The 19,695-nt window shown below is 38.9% G+C and overlaps 1 long non-coding RNA gene and 1 pseudogene across 2 annotated transcripts in view; one reads left to right on the forward strand and one right to left on the reverse strand.

Moving 5' to 3' along the window:
- Positions 1-312: 312 nt before the first annotated feature.
- LOC129157070 (uncharacterized) lies at positions 313-3,544 on the forward strand (annotated as a pseudogene).
- Positions 3,545-9,555: 6,011 nt separating this feature from the next.
- LOC139069625 (uncharacterized) overlaps positions 9,556-19,695 on the reverse strand; it is a 28,572-nt gene continuing 18,432 nt past the window's right edge. Inside the window, exons 2-4 of one of the 2 annotated variants that reach the window (XR_011520310.1) lie at positions 12,522-12,612; positions 12,198-12,381; positions 9,556-11,855 (exon numbers count right to left, since the gene is read on the reverse strand). This is a non-coding gene — a long non-coding RNA (uncharacterized lncRNA). Of the gene's footprint in view, positions 11,856-11,925; positions 12,382-12,521; positions 12,613-19,695 lie in introns of those variants that run through there. The other variant, XR_011520309.1, reaches the window with a different exon arrangement.

A 19,695-nucleotide genomic window follows, 5' to 3' on the forward strand; every position in this document is an offset into this window, starting at 1 on the left:
CAGTCATGTTTCACACCTCTTCAGACATAATCCTGGATCCACTCTTTTAAAAACACAAAACTCTTGGATCAGCCAGTTCCAAATTCCATGGGAAAAGATGCCTGCTTCACTGTCCCAGACATTGTTAAGAGGCCATAAGGGCCAGCCCAGCAGACAGGAGAGCAATGGTGCGGACTGTAGTGTCCACTATGCAGCAGCATTGTTCAAACCCCAACAGAGCTGCCTGCACTGAAAGAGCAAAAACTATTGTTGCCAAATATTCTTTGACTTTTGCAGACATGAATGAAGAAGGTGAACAGATTGGAATAGGGCATGCATTCCCAAAGTGTGGTGCGCGCACCCCCGGTGTACAAGGTGAAAAGTGTAATGGCTGCAGAGCTCAGAGAAGTCTGTCAAAAGTCACCATTAGCGTAGTGAAAATATATGTAACTCTCATATAAGCTCTTTTATTATTCATTGTTACATGCTACTCTTTTCATTATGGGATCATGTTATAATATCAAAGGCCTCTCTGTGTTTCTCTCCTGCACAAGCTCTAAAACAGCTGCAGGAACTCCAAAAGGGAGTGAGACATTGCAGTCTCTTCTTGTACCGGTTACCAAGGATGCTTCTGCTCATCTTAGAATTACAAGTTCTTGTGACATGTTAGTTCCTGCCTAACAAGGCAATATATATATATTTACCTTATAAGCTCATTTTATTATTCTATGCTATGGAAACTCGCTCAGATACTCAAGGCCTCTACACAAAGATTAATAGCTGTATATCTTCTCCTGCACCAGAGAAGGGAGTGTGCACATTCCATCTCCACTCAGTGCCTCTCGGTACCAGTGAATGTATCTTCTCCTGTCATGAATGTATCAGGATGTTCCTGGTAATCTCAAGGATGCATGTTCTAGTGATGTATTAAACTGTCCGCTAACAAGGCTGTTATTTTCACCTGTCATGATCATTGACGTATGTACATGGCAAACTGCGTATGTTACATTCCTGTACTCTTCAATAAAAATCAGCCGTTTCAGCAGAACGGCGAGAGTCTGTCCGAAGCAACTGACGGGAGCAGGTCGCGGGACCTGCTGTATGTTGCAAAGGCTCTCCCCCTCATGAGCGGTGAAAACAGTGGCTGGACTTCTGATCATTTGTCTCCACATTCTGCCAACTCAAAAGGTGTTTAACTCCATCTTCTCCGTACCCGTGCTTGGTCTAACAGAAGAAAGACCAACAGTAGCCAGAAACTCATTTGTGGGTGGGCCTAAGAAAATGTAAGTGGGCCCAATAAACGTAATTGAAAACAAGTATATTTTGCTTGTGTGTGTGTGTGTGTGTGTCCTCCGCACATGCCCTAGCTCAGGGGTCGGCAATCCGTGGCTTTGGAGCCGCATGCGGCTCTTCCATCCATCTGATGCGGCTCTCTGTGCTTGTAAAATAATGAATGGATATTTAAATAAAATGCTTTATATTTTACTGCATAAATTTTACATCTGTAAGCTAATTCTAAATGTAATGATTGTCTGCGTAAACCTGAACAGGTCCAACCCGGTCTACTGTGTGACCGGGTTGACGCGTCACGCTTGTGCGTAATCATATAGGCGCTTTCTGAGCTGAAGACGATGTGAGATTCTGGGACTCTCCTCAGACACCACATTGGAGACAGGAACAAGCACAATTCAGCCAAAGTTTCATCATCAGGGAACATTTTCTAAGTGACAAGTCTCTCTGAGAGACCGGGTTTGGAAAACTCTCGCTTCAGTGGAAGGAATCTTCCCGCATGCGCTCTGGTTCTGCGACGCGCTCCAAGCCCCTCTCCACATCTTCAGCTCGCTGTGGACCTTATGTACGCGCTGACAGTGAGCTGCGCTGAGCAGTGTCCAGCTCAGATGTTCAGAAGGAAATCATTTCTTGGGTGATTTAGCTACATCTGCGATGTGCGTAACGAATAAAATGTCAGTTCGTCTGCATGCATCGGGGTAATTCTTTCTATTCTTTCTCCGTCAAAATAAACGGCCAAATACGGGAACTGTCCGGTCAACACAAGCCCTGCTTTTAACTGTTCTGTTTTCTTGTGAAAATTGTTGCAAAAAGATATAATTTAACTTGATTAACACCAGAGCCAGGCGCACTGCACCGTTATCTCCGTCACTGTAAATGAGAGAAAAACAAAATGATCGGATCCTTTTCTGACCTTCCACACCTACAAAGTTTAATTACAACAATCAAACGTGACAGAGCCTGGATTTGTATTCTGAACAGTTTAAACATGTTTTAAAAAGAAACGTATGACAAAAGTGGCACCTGCTCAGTAAAACCACCAACAGGGTGAAAAATATCAAAATATTGTAGGCAGAGACGGGCTACAACTTCTGGATCCACTTTATATAAATCGTTTTATTGATTATCTTCTTATGAAAGATAACTTTGACGTACACGAGCGACCGGTACCGGCTGCTGTCACCTGTTGTGAGCAGCTCTCTGAGGGTAGGCCACGCCCACAACGCCGCGGCTGCTGCGGTGTTTTCTTTACTGTGGGAAACGGGTAATAATGGCTCTTTGATGGGAACAGGTTGCTGACCCCTGGTTTAGCGTGATTTCTGATATATATATATATATATATATATATATATATATATATATATATATATATATATATATATATATATATATAGCCATGCCCTGATGTGGGGGCTGGGGGGTGCGTCAACATGGTCGGGACATAGGAGGGGGTGCGCGGCTAAATAAGTTTGGGAACCACTGGAATAGGGTACTATTCTCATTAACCAGCTGAAGACAAGAGTTGAACATGTCAACAGGAACAATATGAGTGACAGAATATGAAGACCAAGGACTACACAGTCCAGCAATGCTGACGCTACAATCAAAACGTCTCGATGCAAACTGGACAGCTATGGCTGCGTGAACTGGCAACCAAGATGTCTCCCGGATGGAGAGACGGCAGATTCTTTGGAGGAGAGAAGAAAACAAATGACTGCCAAATTTCAGTCTGTTTGGCCCTAGAGCTGCTGACTCACCAGATATAGACTTTTTAATGGATTTGACTTACATCTATCAATGCCACATGATTAATACTTGCCCTCCTCCAAGTGTCTGTGAGATTGAAGAGAAATGGCCATTTTTCTTTACAAAAAGAGGACTCTGCAACAACTTCAAAATCCTCACAGGGATTGACATTTGTGATCGCCTTGGAGAGGCTCTTCAGACCAAGAGGAAGAAAATCGTGCATTTTTTCCAGAGCCACAGTCACAATAAAGATACTCAGCTTATTCTTCAGGATTTGGACAGAAACACAACAATGCAGTGAAGCTGTCATGGTATAGCAGTGATTCTACTTCTGATGAAATGCTTTGGCGAAAAGGAGGAGTCCGTCTTCCTTTTGGCTGATGTAAGTTGGCAAATAGTCAAAGGAACAATGTGACACATGTTTGCTGTGTGTATTTATCGTGCTCTATGTGTAACATGTTAGACAACTTCAACAAAGGCGTCCGTCAAGAGGGAGAGGGCATTACCTCCATATCATCGAGACTGCTAATGCTTGGTAAGGGAAGATATAAAAATTAGAGGTCGACCAATATTGGTTTTTCTATTGCCAATACCAATGCCGACATGTAGGAGACACGGTCAACTAGGGATGGGTACCTTTGACATTTGAATCGATCCTGTACTAATTACCGGTACCTATACGAATCGATACTGGTACTTAACTGTACATATTTTCGATACTTTGGAGTGTTTAATATTTTAATTCTCTTTCATAATTAGACATATATTTTTCTCAATTTATAACCAAATTTGATAAATATCACGATAAATAACATACAGCTGTTTGTATTTTAACATTGTCCTTGTAGTTTTATAAGTTGATAATTAAACCGAAGCAAACATCTTTACTGTGAACTAAATTTACTGTGTATCTTCATTAGGGATGAGCGAGTACACCACTATCTGTATCCGTATCTGTTCAACCAACTAAATTATCTGTATCTGTACTCGGAATGGGCGTGGCATAACCTGGAAGCGGGCGTGGTTTACCGGAAGTGGGTGTGGTTTACATCAATATATTATTTTAAGTCTGAAATTGATATGGAATGATCAGAAGTTGATATGTGTATTGTTTATTTGAAAACTATTTACAGAGCAGCCTCAGAATTGAGATTAAATATTTTTGATCACAATAGTAAAGGAACTATTTCAGAACAAGTGTTTCAATAAAATCAGAACATTAATATTTAAGTGCATGGATTAATACATCTGGACTCATGCAGTAGGAACTAGGAAATATGAAATGCTAGAACCAGACACAACTTATATATGTATTTGTATATATATATATATATATATATATATATATATATATATATTTTTTTTTTATTTTTTAATTTGATTAAACTGATTTTTTTCTTAACGTTCTTGGCATTTTGCCCCACACAAAGTTAAACAAAGCAATGTTGATTAAGGTGTGTGTGTGTCTGAGAGAGATAGAATGAATGAATGAATGAATGAATGAATGATCAATTTATTCAGTCAGTTATCTTAAGATAATGTACATTAACATGTCATACAATTAGATACAAATACCATTTCTCACTAACATATGCCTTGTTTTTTATATGGTGTCTATTTGGTATATCATGACTGAATAGGTTTAGGCAGAAGCAATAGATTATATAATTGCCTAACCTACTTACAAAACATTTTTTTAATTTCCCGCAATGAACCAACAACCCAAATAAAAGTAAAACACAAATCCATCCATCAACATCAAATTAATACTCTTCAAAAATGTTTTTACTGATAAGTTTTTTAAGAACTGAAAGAGAAGTTGCTAATTTTAATTCTATTTTAGCCTCATTCCAAAATTTTACTCCCATTACAGAGAAACATCTCCATTTCATGCCCTTTTTGGCTTTTTGTAGAACAAACATACATACACCTCTTAAATCATATTTACTTTGCCTCTTTGCAAAGAACATTAGTATATTTTTTGGCAGAGCTGTTAATTTTACTCTAAACATAAATTGCATTATTTTATAATAATATAGATCTTCTAATTTCATAATCTGTGATTTTAAAAACAACGGGTCAGTATGAGCATAATAATTGCTCTTGTTCATAACTCGAATAGATTTCTTTTGTATAGTTTTTATTTCATGTATATATGTTTTAAAAGTTGAACCCCATATTTCTATACAATATGCCATGTATGGTTGTATTAGTGAACAGTATATTAGATGTAAGGCCTTATGATTTAGTATGTCCTTCAGCTTATATAATAGACCCAAAGATTTGGCAATTTTTCCTTTTATGTAATTTAAATGATGCTTCCAGGATAAGTTAGAGTCAATCACAACACCAAGAAATTTTATTTCAGACACTCTTTCAATTTCAGTATCTGAAATTGTTAATTTAAAGTCCCCATTTTTTACCTTCTTATTTCCAAAAATCATAAATTTAGTCTTTTTTATATTCAGTGATAGTTTATTTACATCAAACCAAGATTTGAGGATATTTAACTCTTTTTTGGCCTTCTTTAAAAGTTCTTTTATATCTTTACCTGAACAAACTAAAGTTGTATCATCTGCAAACATTATAAATTTGAAAAAATCTGCCACGTTACATATGTCATTTATATATAAAGTAAATAATATAGGACCTATTACTGAACCTTGTGGAACTCCACAACTTATTTCTCTAAATCCAGATTTTATATCTTTAATTTGTACATACTGTTGTCTGTCTTGTAAGTAACTCTCTATCCAGGACTTCGCTATTCCTCGTAGGCCATAATTTTCCATCTTTTTCAATAATCTCCTGTGGTCAATGGTGTCAAAAGCCTTCTTTAAATCAACAAATATGCTAATAGAGAGTTCTTCGCTTTCACTTGCTTGGGCTATTTCTTCTACCATCTGCATTATCGCATAGGTAGTGGTTCTGTTTTTTCTAAATCCATATTGACTGTCACTTAATAATTTATTTTTAGTAATATATACGTCTAGCTGGTTCACAAATAATTTCTCGAGTATTTTTGAAAATTGTGGAATAATTGCTATTGGCCTATAGTTTTCCATAGAATGCTTATTTCCAGTTTTAAATGTTGGGATCACTTTTGTTATCTTCATAGTTTTAGGAAAATGACCTTTATGTAGTGATAGGTTATATATATATGTCAGTGGTCTCACAATAGAGAATATAACTTCTTTTATAATTCCCATATCAATTTCATTTATATCTGTGGATTTTTTGTTTTTAAATTTTCTTACTGTATTCACAACGTCAGTCTCACTTATCTCATGTAGAAACATTGAGTTGATATTACTATTTATCAGATTATTAAATGTATCTGCATCAGGTGGGACTGCTATCTCATTTGCTAATGAGGGCCCGACGCTTACAAAAAATTTGTTAAATTCTTCCACTATATTTATTAGATCATTTACTTTATGATTTGAACTATTTAGAAAGTAGTTTGGCCATTCCAAAGTTGTCATCCTTTTTTGAATTATATTATTTAATATTTTCCACGTCCTACGAGTATCGTTTCTGTTTTTATCTAAAATTTCATCATAATATTGCTTCTTTCTGATCCTAATATCTGTAGTTAATTTATTCTTATATTTTTTGTAATTGTCTTCATTTTCACTTGTCCTATGTTTGATGAATTTTTCATATAATACCATTTTCTTTTTACATGCCTTTAACAGACCTTCTGTCATCCACAGCTTTCTATTATAATTTTTCTTTGTCTTATATTGTATAATAGGGCAATTTTTATTATATACCTCTAAGAATATTGACAGAAATGTATCATATGCTTGGTTTGTATTGTCTACATACACCTGATCCCAATTGTAATTCAAGAGTTCTGCTTTGAATGCCTCAATTCTTTCAGCTGTCTTCCATCTCACCAATATAGTGGAATCATCATCCTCCTTATGTAGGGGTCTAAAAATGTCCATATTTGAAATTGTAAAAACAGGAAGGTGGTCGCTAATATCATTTATTAGCAAACCACTTGTTGATTGACCATAAACATTTGTAAATATATTATCAATTAATGTGGCACTATCTTTAGTTATCCTACTTGGCCTATCAATCATAGGCCAGAGACCAAAATTAAACATCATATTCAAAAAATCTAAGGTTAACTTATGTTCCTCCCATTTGATCAAGTCAATATTAAAATCACCACAAACAAATACATGTTTCTTAGCACAAATCCTTTGCAATATATCATCAGTATTTTGTATAAATGTTTCAACACAAGAACCTGGTGTTCTATACATGCAACTCAAAATAATTCTTTTCCTTTTGGTGAAACTGATTTCTATTATTATACTCTCCATAATGTCATCAATAACTGTACTATCAATTACTTTACAGTCAATATGCTTCTGTACATAGAAGGCAACACCCCCACCTTTCTTATTATTCCTATTTACGTTAAACATATTATAACCCTCCAATTCAAGGCATGAATCTGTTTCATTTGTTAGCGAGGGTGAGAGGGAGAGAGATGGAGTTATAAAAAAAACCCTGACCGGAGCTGAGGTGGAGACGCAGCACGTCAGCTCTGTCTTGTCAAATGCACCATGTAAGTTACGAAAAAAAGTAACTTTAAATATTCAACTGAAAAAGAGGCGAGCTGAAGAAAACCTAGCGAAAACTGAAGAAACGTGAGCAACAGTGAAGCAATCACATCGAGATCCGTTACTGTCTGTGTGTGTGCGTGGATGAGCTGGACGGACTGCGCTCCCGGCTGGCTACAGAGTTTTGTGTGTAAGGAGGGGTGGGCGCTCTATGTGACTGGCCAATCACAGAGCGTAAAGACAGTCAGCTACCCAATGAGGATTTTCCTTCAGCACGATTACAGATATTTCCGAGGTTTACTCGTTTCATGCTCGTATTCGTCAAAAATGCTTCATCTTCATTCCTTTTACCATCCTTTTTCAATTGATTTTTCCTACTGGGAAGTTAGAATTTCCGAGGAGAAAGTGAACACACCATTAGATGATAACAATGGTGGCATAGGAAGCTAACATATCAAGCTAACGTTATCTTAAACAGTTTATTTAACTGCTGGAGCAGATTTAAATGATGATGCCTCACACTTAAAGAGCAAGTAACGTCTAAATTAACTTTTATTTGCTGATGAACTGTATAAATGAGTGTCTAATAGTGTTTTAATTGTGTGTATTCATTATTTTAGCATTTTGGTGCATTTTCTTTAAAAATTAAAAATTATGCCTAAATACCACAGTATAGCTCCACCTTCAGCTTAAAACATAGAATTTGACTCATTTTGAATAAATTTTAGCCAATGGCTAAAGAGTAAGATACTACGTAAACCAGTAGAGTACTACGTAGCAGCTCTCTGTCAAAGTTATAAAAGCATCGAGTCTCGGCCACGCCTTGTGGCGAGTTGGGAGTTGGATTTGCAAGCGAGTGTAGGAGGTTAGCGGTAGTTCAGCATTAGCATATAGCATTAGCATATCCTAGTCTTTAGCATAGCTTTTAGTGTTATAAATACTTATTTAGTGTTAGTTTGGCTGTTGGATATTGTAGTTTAGTTAGTGTTTGGCTGTTAGTGTAATTAGGAAAGTAGTTCGGGTTTAGTGCTCCATATCGTGTTAGTATGGTGAGAAGGTGTAGTGTAGTATGGTTGCGGTGACTCTGTGGGCATTTTACCCGCGATTCTGCACGTCTCCATTTGAAGAGGGAGGCTGTGCCCACCGTGGCTCTTCCGCGATTTAGATGCAGCCCACCGACTCTGCTCCCCCACCACGGCGGGCTCCAGTCTGAGGTGAGTAAGCTAAATAAACGTTTTAACATCTTCTAAAGACAATTCCCTACCTAAATGCAAAGTTTGAGAGACGTGGTGCACTTCCTTTAGCTAATGAGTCGGTAATTCTGCAAAAGTGGCTCTAACTGACGCAGCACTAGTTGACAGACAGTATTACAGCGTGAAATCCAGCTTGTGACCCGGTTCTGTAAGGAATTCGGTTCAGGAGGCTCTCCACATGTTATGTGACTTACTTTTACGTTATAATAACGATCACACACTAGGAATGTTATAAAGCGCCTATATAGGACAGTTTCTTTTGTATATTATCTGACTTTATAAACTCCAACAACAATGTGCTTCTTTTTTTTTTCAGGCTAAATCTACCCAAAACACTGGCTGTCAGACTGATTTAGCTGCAAGAATGTACTTGTCCAGGCTGACGTGAAGCCTTACCCGTAGCAAAGGTGAATTATTTTTAATAATCTTCTATGTAAACATTTTATTATTACTAGGGATGAGAGAGTACACCACTATCTGTTTCTGTATCTGTATCTGTTCAACCAACTAAATTATCTGTATCTGTACTCGGAATGGGCGTGGCATAACCCGGAAGTGGGCGTGGTTTAACCGGAAGTGGACATGGTTTACATCAATGTATTATTTTAAGTCTGAAATTGATATGGATTGATCAGAAGTTGCTATGTGTATTGTTTATTTGAAAACTATTTACAGAGCAGCCTCAGAATTGAGATTAAATATTTTTGATCACAATAGTAAAGAAACTATTACAGAACAAGTTTTTCAATAAAATCAGAACATTAATATTTGAGTGCATGGATTAATACATCTGAACTCATGCAGTAGGAACTAGGAAATATGAAATGGCAGAACCAGACACAACTTTCTATATATTTTTTTATTTTAATTTGATTAAACTGATTTTTTTCTTAATGTTCTTGGCATTTTCCCACACAAAGTTAAACAAAACAATGTTGATTAATGTGTGTGTGTGTGTGTGTGTGAGAGAGAGAGAGAGAGAGAGAGAGAGAGAGAGAGAGAGAGAGAGAGAGAGAGAGTGTTCAAAAAAATAAAAAACCCGACCGGAGCGGAGGTAGTGACAACAGCATGTCAGCTCTGTCTTGTCAAATGCACCATGTCAGTTACGAATAAAGTAACTTTAAATATTCAACCGAAAAGTAGGCGAGCTGAAGAAAACCTAGGGAAAACTGAAGAAACGTGAGAAACAGTGAAGCCATCACAGAACGATCGAAGATGAGCCAGACGGACTGCGCTCCCGGCCGGCTAGAGAGTTTTGTAAGTAGGGAGGGGTGGGCGCTCTATGTGACTGGCCAATCACAGAGCGTGAAGACAGTCAGTTACCCAATGAAGATTTTCCTTCAGCACAATTACAGATATTGACTCGTTTTACTCGTTTCATGCTCGTATTCGTCAAAAATGCTTTATCCGTACCGGATACTCATCTGAAACGAGTATCCGGCTCATCCCTAATTATTACCTTGTAGTTTTACTTTGTTTTACAGATTATTGTTACACGTGATTTTATGCTCTTTTAAACATTTATAAATGTGCTGCTTCTTTGTTTTTACATAGCCAGCCAGAATAGAGCTCAGAGCCTCAGTGTGTCTGGTGACCCACAGGGACCATGATGGAAATTCATCTTCAGGAAAGTCCCAGAGCAGCGTCCACACCCCTGAAAAGACCAAGATGTGAGGTGTCTGCTGTTGATTCCAGCTTCCACCTCAGTGACAGTGCAAGCTCAGTGAGCTGTTCAAGGTAAAAAAAAATTAAAACATTTCAGAATTTTTAAGATATTAAAGAGCGGGTCAATTCAGCCTCGGAGTCCTTCTCCACCCACGTATCAATTTTAAAAAATGCAACATTAGTAGGCGTTGCCTGGAGGACCGAGAGGGCGGAGCCGCGGCAGTGACGAAGACAACGGCTAACTAGACAATGCTAGCTCCCTTCACTCTATGCAGTTATTAGAAATGGAGGATGTTTCTCCCCCTCCTTACCCAGACACTCGAGAAGAAAGGGACCAAGTCTATTTGGAGGAGACAAGCGGACCTGAGCCTTATTGTTGTGAGCTTGTGAGTTGCCTGTAACTCCCAGAACCGACCCAACAGAACCACCTCTGAATGTAAGTAGCCATTAGCCATAGCATCAGATTAGCTGCAGGGTTTGTCTCCACGGCCCTGGAGAGCTAGTATTCAGCATGTTTTAGAGGTTTATCTGCGTCAGCACACCTGGTTTTAATCAGCAACAAATAGCTGAGCTGCTTAACAGTTAATCTAACCTGTTAAAGCAGGAAAATCCACTGAAACGTGCTGGATAGCAGCTCTCCGGTAGCCCTGGGCTCAAGTTACAGTCTGCTGCATAAAGTTATGAAAATACCCCATGAGAAAATTATTCTGTAATGTGTTCAGCTCACTAAAACTGCCCTGATTTATTTATTTACTAATAACAGCTGCTCTCTTGGTTCTAGGTCCTCTGGTGTCTGCAGCTGGTCTCTGGTGTCTGCAGCTGGTCTCCTCTGCTGGTGTCGTCAGGATCAGGAGCTTCCAGAAGAATGTGCCTTTCAATGACTCTTTCCCCCTTATTTGTTATATTAATTAAATAAATCTCAACTTATATATTTCCTGTTTTTTTTTCATGTCCATAAATACTTAAACATGCTTGACATTAAAATGAGCTTTTAACAGTGAGGTGCTAGTTTAATTCATCACAATAGAGCTAGTTAAAAATGCAATGTGATAATTCAATTAATGTAAATTATAAATATTCATTAAAATATCAAAACTGGAATCTATATGAGATATTTGGCAAACACAATATTTATTACAATAATTGTAGGCAGACAGGAGACAGAGCTGATGGAGGTTCTCAGTCATCGAAGGATGGCTGAAGGCTTTCCAGGAACAGGAGATGTGGTGTTGTCTCTTCTCTCTCTATTCTGCCAGATGAGCTGATAAGTTACAGGTGTGTGAGGACATCCTCATGCTGTCATAACCAGATGACAGGAGTTATCAGGTGATCAGCCAGGCTAATGAGATGCAGAAAGAAAACAAATTCAGGACAGTGTACTATATGTGGTGTGGCTCACCTGTGCTGTTATAGAGTTATTAACGTGTGCCTGCCTCATGTTGTAGAGTACATATTTTGCTGAGTGTCCTGCAATAATGCAGGTTATTAGTTAATTTACTTTTGATAGCAAAACAAAATATTTAATGTAAAAGTTGTTTTCCGGGTGAATCAGCTCACACGTCACCACCAAGTGTCACGGGGGCAGAATCAGTAGCCTCCGTCATGATGTCATGATGTAATCACATACTTATTTAATTGTTAATATCTTAAAAATTCTGAAATGTTTTAATTTTTTTTTTACCTTGAACAGTTCACTGAGCTTGCACTGTCACTGAGGTGGAAGCTGGAATCAACAGCAGACACCTCACACCTTGGTCTTTTCAGGGGGTGCGGCCGCTGCTCTGGGACCTTCTGGAAGATGAATTTTCATCATGGTCCCCGTGGGTCACCAGACACACTGCGGCTGTGAACTCCATTCTGGCTGGCTATGTAAAAACAAAGAAGCAGCACATTTATAAATGTTTAAAAGAGCATAAAATCACGTGCAACAATAATCTGTAAAACAAATTAAAACTAGAAGGTAATAATAAAATGTTTACATAGAAGATTATTAAAAATAATTCACCTTTGCTACAGGTAAGGCTTCACGTCTGCCTGGACAAGTGCATTCTTGCAGCTAAATCAGTCTGACAGCCAGTGTCTTGGGTAGATTTAGCCTGAAAAAAAAAAAAAGCACATTGTTGTTGGGAGTTTATAAAGTCAAATAATATACAAAAGAATCTCATATATAGGTGCTTTATAACATTCCTAGTATGTGATCGTTATAACGTAAAAGTCAGTCACACATGATGTGGAGAGCCTGAAATGTGACCTCCTGAACAGAATTCCTTACAGAACCGGGTCACGCTGTGCTGGATTTCACGCTGTAATGCTGTCTGTCAACTAATGCTGTTAGTTAGAGCCACTGTTGCAGAATTGCCGACTGACTAGCTAAAGGAAGTGAACCACGTCTCTCAGACTTTGCATTTAGGTAGGGAATTGTCTTTAGAAGATGTTAAAACATTTATTTAGCTTAGTCACCTCAGACTGGAGCCCGCCGTGGTGGGGGAGCAGAGTCGGTGGGCTGCATCTAAATCGCGGAAGAGCCACGGTGGGCAGCCTCCCTCTTCAAACGGAGACGTGCAGAATCGCGGGTAAAATGCCCACAGAGTCACCGCAACCATACTACACTACACCAACTCACCAATACTAAGACGATATGGAACACTAAACCCGAACTACTTTCCCAATTACACTAACAGTCAAACACTAACTAAACTACAATATCCAACAGCCAAATCTAACACTAAATAAGTATTTATAACACTAAAAGCTATGCTAAAGACTAGGATATGCTAATGCTATATGCTAATGCTGAACTACCACTGACCTCCTACGCTCGCTTGCAAATCCAACTCCCACTCGCCACAGGGCGTCGCCGAGACGCTCGTTGCTTTTATAACTTTGGCACGGAGCTGCTACGTAGTACTCTACTAGTTTACGTAGTACTTTACTCTTTAGCCATTGGCTAAAATTTATTCAAAATGACTCAAATTCTATGTTTTCAGCTGAAGGTGGCGCATTACTGTGGTTTTTAGACAGAATTTTTAATTTTTAAAGAAAATGCACCAAAGTGCTAAAATAAAGAAGGCACACATTTAAAACACTATTAGACACTCATTTATGCAGTTCATCAGCAAAAAAAAGTTAATTTAGACGTTACTTGCTCTTTAACAATTAAATAAGTATGTGAATTCATCATGACATCATGAAGGAGGCTACTGATTCTGGCCCTGTGACACTTAGTGGTATCGTGTGAGCTGATTCACCTGGTAAATAACTTTTACATTAAATATTTTGTTTTTGCTATCAAAAGTAAATTAACTAATGACCTGCATTATTGCAGGACACTCAGCAAAATATGGACTCTACACCATGAGGCAGGCACATTAATACTCTATAAGAGCACATAAGGTGAGCAACACCACAGATTATTGTACACTGTCCTGAATTTGTTTTCTTTCTGCATCTCATCATTAGCCTGGCTGATCACCTGATAACTCCTGTCATGTGGTTATGACAGCATGAGGATGTCCTCACACACCTGTAACCTATCAGCACATCTGGCAGAATAGAGAGAGAGAAGAGACAACACCACATCTCCTGTTCCTGGAAAGCCTTCAGCCATTCTTCGATGACTGAGAACCTCCATCAGCTCTGTCTCCTGTCTGCCTACAATTATTATAATAAATATTGTGTTTGACAAGTTTTTTGTGCTGCCAAATATCTCATTTAGATTCCAGTTTTGACATTTTAATGGATATTTATAAATTACATTGATTATCACATTGTTGCATGCTTAACTAGCTCTATTATGATGAATTAAACTAGCACCTCACTGTTAAAATCTCGTTTTAATTTCAAGCATGTTTAAGTATTTATGGACATGAACAAAAACAGGAAATATATAAATTGAGATTTATTTAATTAATATAACAAATAAGGGGGAAAGAGTCATTGAAAGGCACATTCTTCCGGAAGCTGCTGATCCTGACGACACTAGAGACCAGCTGCAGACACCAGAGGACCTAGAACCAAGAGAGCAGCTGTTATCAGTAAATAAATAATGAAATCGGGGCAGTTTTAGTGGGCTGAACACATTACAGAATAATTTTCTCATGGGGTTGTAACCCAGAAGCTAGAACCTTAATGAGGTATTAACTAATTGGCTTACTAATATGATCCATCCTCAATTTAGATAAAATATAAAATATAAATTAAGGAAATTAACAATACTAATTAATAGATATCTAATTAACTAATAGATAATTTCATAATGAATTATTGGAAGGGTGAATAACTAAAATAACGAGTTTAATATTAAACATCGGTTAAAACAAGAATCTTGAACATCCCTAACAGAAACAGAAGAGGAAAGCTGTATACTATTGGTCCAGGTGGGAATCTGAAATTTCATTGGCTGAGAGAAATAAGTCCCGCCTCCGCGAAATAAAACCGTGCGACGCAGCTGAGCGAGAGGAGAGACAAACGGCTGTGCAGCACGCAGATACAGAAAGCAAAGACTGAGCGGTTAGAGAGAGAGAGAGAGAGAGAAAAAAAAACAACGGTCGAGGCCGTGAAGAACCCTGATTTGGGTGCCGCATAGATAGAGGGAGAGGCGGACTTGACTCCTTCTAATAAGAGCTAGGAACTTGGAACCAACGCGGTGAGTAAAGAAAAAAGAAGAGAAAAAGCTAACGATGCAACTTAAAAAAAAAAAGGAAACTTAAATAGCTTATCAAATTAATTCCATTCTTATAGATTTGTGTGGAGACGACAGAGTGAACCAATCCTCTGTAGGAGGGAACCGTTGGAGCGCGTTGGTGAGTGAATGAGATTAAATTCAGTAAATTATTAAATTCAAAAAGCTAATTACAGCAACCGAGGTGACAGCAGTGGGCTGCTAGACGTTAGATCCCAGGAGTTAACATCTCAAACTACCAGTTAACGGTGGTAGGGCATATAGGAGTTAACGGCTCAAACCGCCAGTTAACGGCGGTAGGGCATATGGGATTCCCAGGAGTTAACGGCTCAAACCGCCAGTTAATGGTGGTACGGCCTAGATGTACAAGGTCCTCAGGGGCGTTATAGCTAACACCATAGAATTAGCAATGCGTCCCTTAACCAAACATTTAATAATAAAAAAAATAGATAAATAAAAATAAATAAAAGCTAACTGATTAGGGAGGAATTATTTTACAAAGGTGGACCAAAGGACCAGAATTTATATTTTGTTGAATTTTGTTATAGAACATTTTATTTATTTATTTATTTATTTATTTATTTATTTATTGTGTTACAGATATACAAGGTGTCACAATGCTGTATAGAAACACAACTAAATGTATCCTTGTTGTCATGAATGTATTTCTTGTTGAATAGTGTAGAGTAATAGAATCTAACTGAGCCTATTGAGCTGAACAATTGTTGTCATATGTAATTATATTTCCAGAGCTACTGAGAATTATTTTAATAGACAATCAAATTGATGTTATGTTAGTTGAACTGTGAACCCAAACATGATTGGCTATGCCAATAGAGTGAAGCATTTGTTTAAGTCTGTAAGACTTTATGCTGTGATGTGACGAGAAGGGTCGATGCCAACTCGCTAACAGTCCTGTTGTTTACAGGCTGGGTTTTTTTTTTTCCTTGGGTTTGATCCCGACTCCTATGATCACTCACTTGGAACGAGAACTGGATTTCTTCCTGACGAGGGAGATGGCGAGCCTTAACCACTGAACGAACCAGGACATCTCAAGTAACTGAAGAGCAGACTGCTCTCTTCTGTGAACAATCTCAACGGTGCGGTAGGAAAAAATCGCACCACCGGACTCTGACTTTCACCCCAAGCGTGGGGATTTGACTTGACGCCGGCTGACTTGTGACTCATATGATCAAATCTCATACCGAGCATTTTACTATTGTCGATTGTTTTCATCTGTTTTTGTGTGTTATCTTTATGTGTTATATTTCCCATTATTATTAAAATTTAGTATATAAACCGTTTCATGCTATACCCGTGACTCCAGTCATTCTTAAACAACCTCCAATTCTCCCCGAACCTAATTATTGGCCCATTTGTTTATTTTTTCTTTTAATTATCTTATTGTATCCTGTAATCCGGTTACATAAAACTTGGCGAGCCAGCCAGGAGAATTGTAGAGTTGTTACCTTAGCTAACCATTGACTGACATCATAAGAGTGCCTGGAGGTCACAGTGGTTTGCCATTTTGGCATTATTGGTACTTTTGAGTGTTTTAAAATGGAAGTTGTAAAAACAGAAAAGGTCAAAGTTTCAAATGCTGTTTTAATCAGTGGGTTAACTGATACAGACCTTGATAACGAAGTCTTTGGGTTTATGGAAGGATTCGGACCAGTTAACAGGCGCATTAAGTTACCAAACTGTGATCAGATTATTGTGGAGTTTCAACATGAAGCCACTGTTAAGGAATTAAAGAAACAATGTTTACCCTATGACAAACCTTGTACTAGGAACCCAGATGTTTTCTTTCATATTCAAGACCTAGCCAGCGCGTACAGTCTAGAAACTAGCACATCTGCCACTGATGCCTATCTGTCAGAGCTCAGGGACATAGCTGCGCGTAGCAATCAATCATTTAAAGACCTTCTAATGGAGGAACTGGCAAAAATTGGGGAATCTTTAGGAAGGGATACCCATGCATCTGAACCAGTCACTGAACCAGAGCCAATGCTCCATAGTGACCAAGTTACATATTCCCTGCCTTTAACACCAGAAGTTAACTATATGAACAACTCAAAGGACAATTGTCCACCTACAGAGACTGGAAAACAAAACCCTTGCATTCCACCAAATCTTTTAAACACACCTGAGGTTCAGCGAGTTATTGTGGAACACATTGTTAAAAGCAGTGAGGTTATCCCTCCGCCTACTTCACAATACAGACTAAAACCGTTCTCAGGGCGAGTTCCACACCCTTCTTTTGAAACTGACTATGATACTTGGCGTAGTAGTGTAGTGTTATGCATAAATGATCCTTCACTCACCAAGTCCCAAATTGTACGAAGAATCGTGGAGAGTCTGTCAGCCCCAGCAGCGAGCATCGTTAAAGCTCTTAGTCCAAAATCCGACCCGGAAACGTACCTTGAACATCTCGATTCAGCTTACGCAGCTGTCGAAGACGGCGACGAGCTCTTTGCTCGCTTCTTAAACACAAACCAGGACAGTGGTGAAAAACCTTCCGATTACTTTCAGAGGTTATACACCTTGTTAAACCTAGTTATTCAGAGGAATGGAATTTCCTCCAGTGATGCCGACCAGCAGCTGCTCAAGCAGTTTTGCAGAGGCTGTTGGGACAGCTCGCTGATTTCAAACCTGCAACTCGAACAAAAGAAAGACAACCCGCCTCATTTTACAGCACTTCTCCTCAAACTGCGCACTGAAGAAGACAAACAGGCTACTAAAGCAGCACGCATGAAACAACACTTAGGGGCACAACGAACTAGAGTGTATTCAAATGTGCAAACAACATGCTCTCAGAGTAAAAACACTTGTGAACTGGAAATAGATGATAACTGTGATGACTTACGCAAACAAATCGCTGAGCTCAGGAGCCAAATTGCACAGCTTAAGGTTAACAACACAGATAAAAAGGCAAAGAAAACTCAAAAAGAGTCAAAACCCCGTGTGGGGACTAAAATTCCAGATGAGCCCAAACAGATTCAGCAGATAACAGCAGTGGTGCCCAGACCAAAGCCTGGATACTGTTTTAAGTGCGGAGAAGATGGGCACATAGCTTCTAGCTGTAGCAACGAGCCAAATCCAGCACTAGTTGCAACTAAAAGACTTGCTCTTAGACAGAAGCAGCGCGAGTGGGAGATGTCAAAGCCAATTGCTCAGTCTCTTCCTTTAAACCGGTAGAAGCTCCTATCGTGGGACAGATAGGTGCTAAAGTAGAACCAAGTCCCTCTAAGGAAAGGACAGAGAGACTTTTTTGCAAGCCAGTTCATGCTCATTCAGTGCCAAAACTTCCCAAAAGATTAGTGGGTGGGCGATGCACAGCTACAGTCTCAGTTAACAGTGTTGAATGTAATTGTTTACTGGATTCAGGGTCCCAGGTAACCACCATTGCCAATTCTTTTTACCAAGAACACTTACCTGACCTCTCAATTAAACCCATCAGTAATCTGTTAGAAGTCGAGGGCGCAAACGGTCAAGCAGTTCCTTATTTAGGATACATAGAGATAAGTGTCACATTTCCAAAAGAGCTCGATCAGTCTGGACTTGAGTTACCTACCCTTGCGTTAGTGGTTCCGGATATAAGCTCAAACTCTGATACACCACTACTCATTGGCACAAACACACTCGATCCTTTGTATGAGCAATTGTCTGCCAATAACTTACCTGATTCCAAGGCACTCTCTTATGGGTACCAACACGTGCTAAAAGCCTTAGCAGTCAGAAAAAAACAAAGCAAAGATGGACGAGTTGGTGTGGTGAAGCTTCGAGGGAGAACCCAAGAAGTTCTCCCTGCAAATAAAAAACTGTTACTAGAAGGGTTTATGCAACCCAGCCAAAACAAGCATGAGCCTTATGCACTCATTGAACAACCCACCAATGGTTCTCTACCAGGGGGTATAATTGTAGACTGTTGCCTCATTTCCTTACCTTCACATGGTCCATACAAAGTACCTGTTGTACTAAGAAACGAAACTAACCATGACATCACATTACCCACTAACTGTGTGATCGCTGAGTTAGTTAAAGCCGATCGTGTTATGCCATATCCAGAACCTGACAAAAGTGATCAGAAAGTACTTGCGGCGTGTAGTTCGCAGCAACAGACTTCACCTTCAAACCCTCCTCTCAGTTTTGACTTCGGTACTTCGCCCTTGTCCGAAGAATGGAAAGGGAGGATCACCAACAAACTTAACACTTACTCCGATGTGTTTTCGCACCACGATCTTGATTTTGGTCATACACAACAGATAAGACATCACATCAACTTAAAAGACGAGACCCCATTCAAACAGAAATCTCGGCCGATCCATCCACATGATTATGAAGCCGTGAGAAAACATTTGGAAGCCCTCTTGGAAACCGGTATAATAAGAGAGTCGGAGTCTCCATTTGCCTCACCAATAGTGGTAGTTCGGAAAAAGAATGGTGAGGTACGTCTATGTATAGACTATAGAAAGCTTAATCTGCAAACCATTCGCGA

The sequence above is a fragment of the Nothobranchius furzeri genome, chromosome 4, assembly GCF_043380555.1.
Source record: "Nothobranchius furzeri strain GRZ-AD chromosome 4, NfurGRZ-RIMD1, whole genome shotgun sequence".
Lineage (NCBI taxonomy): Eukaryota > Metazoa > Chordata > Actinopteri > Cyprinodontiformes > Nothobranchiidae > Nothobranchius > Nothobranchius furzeri.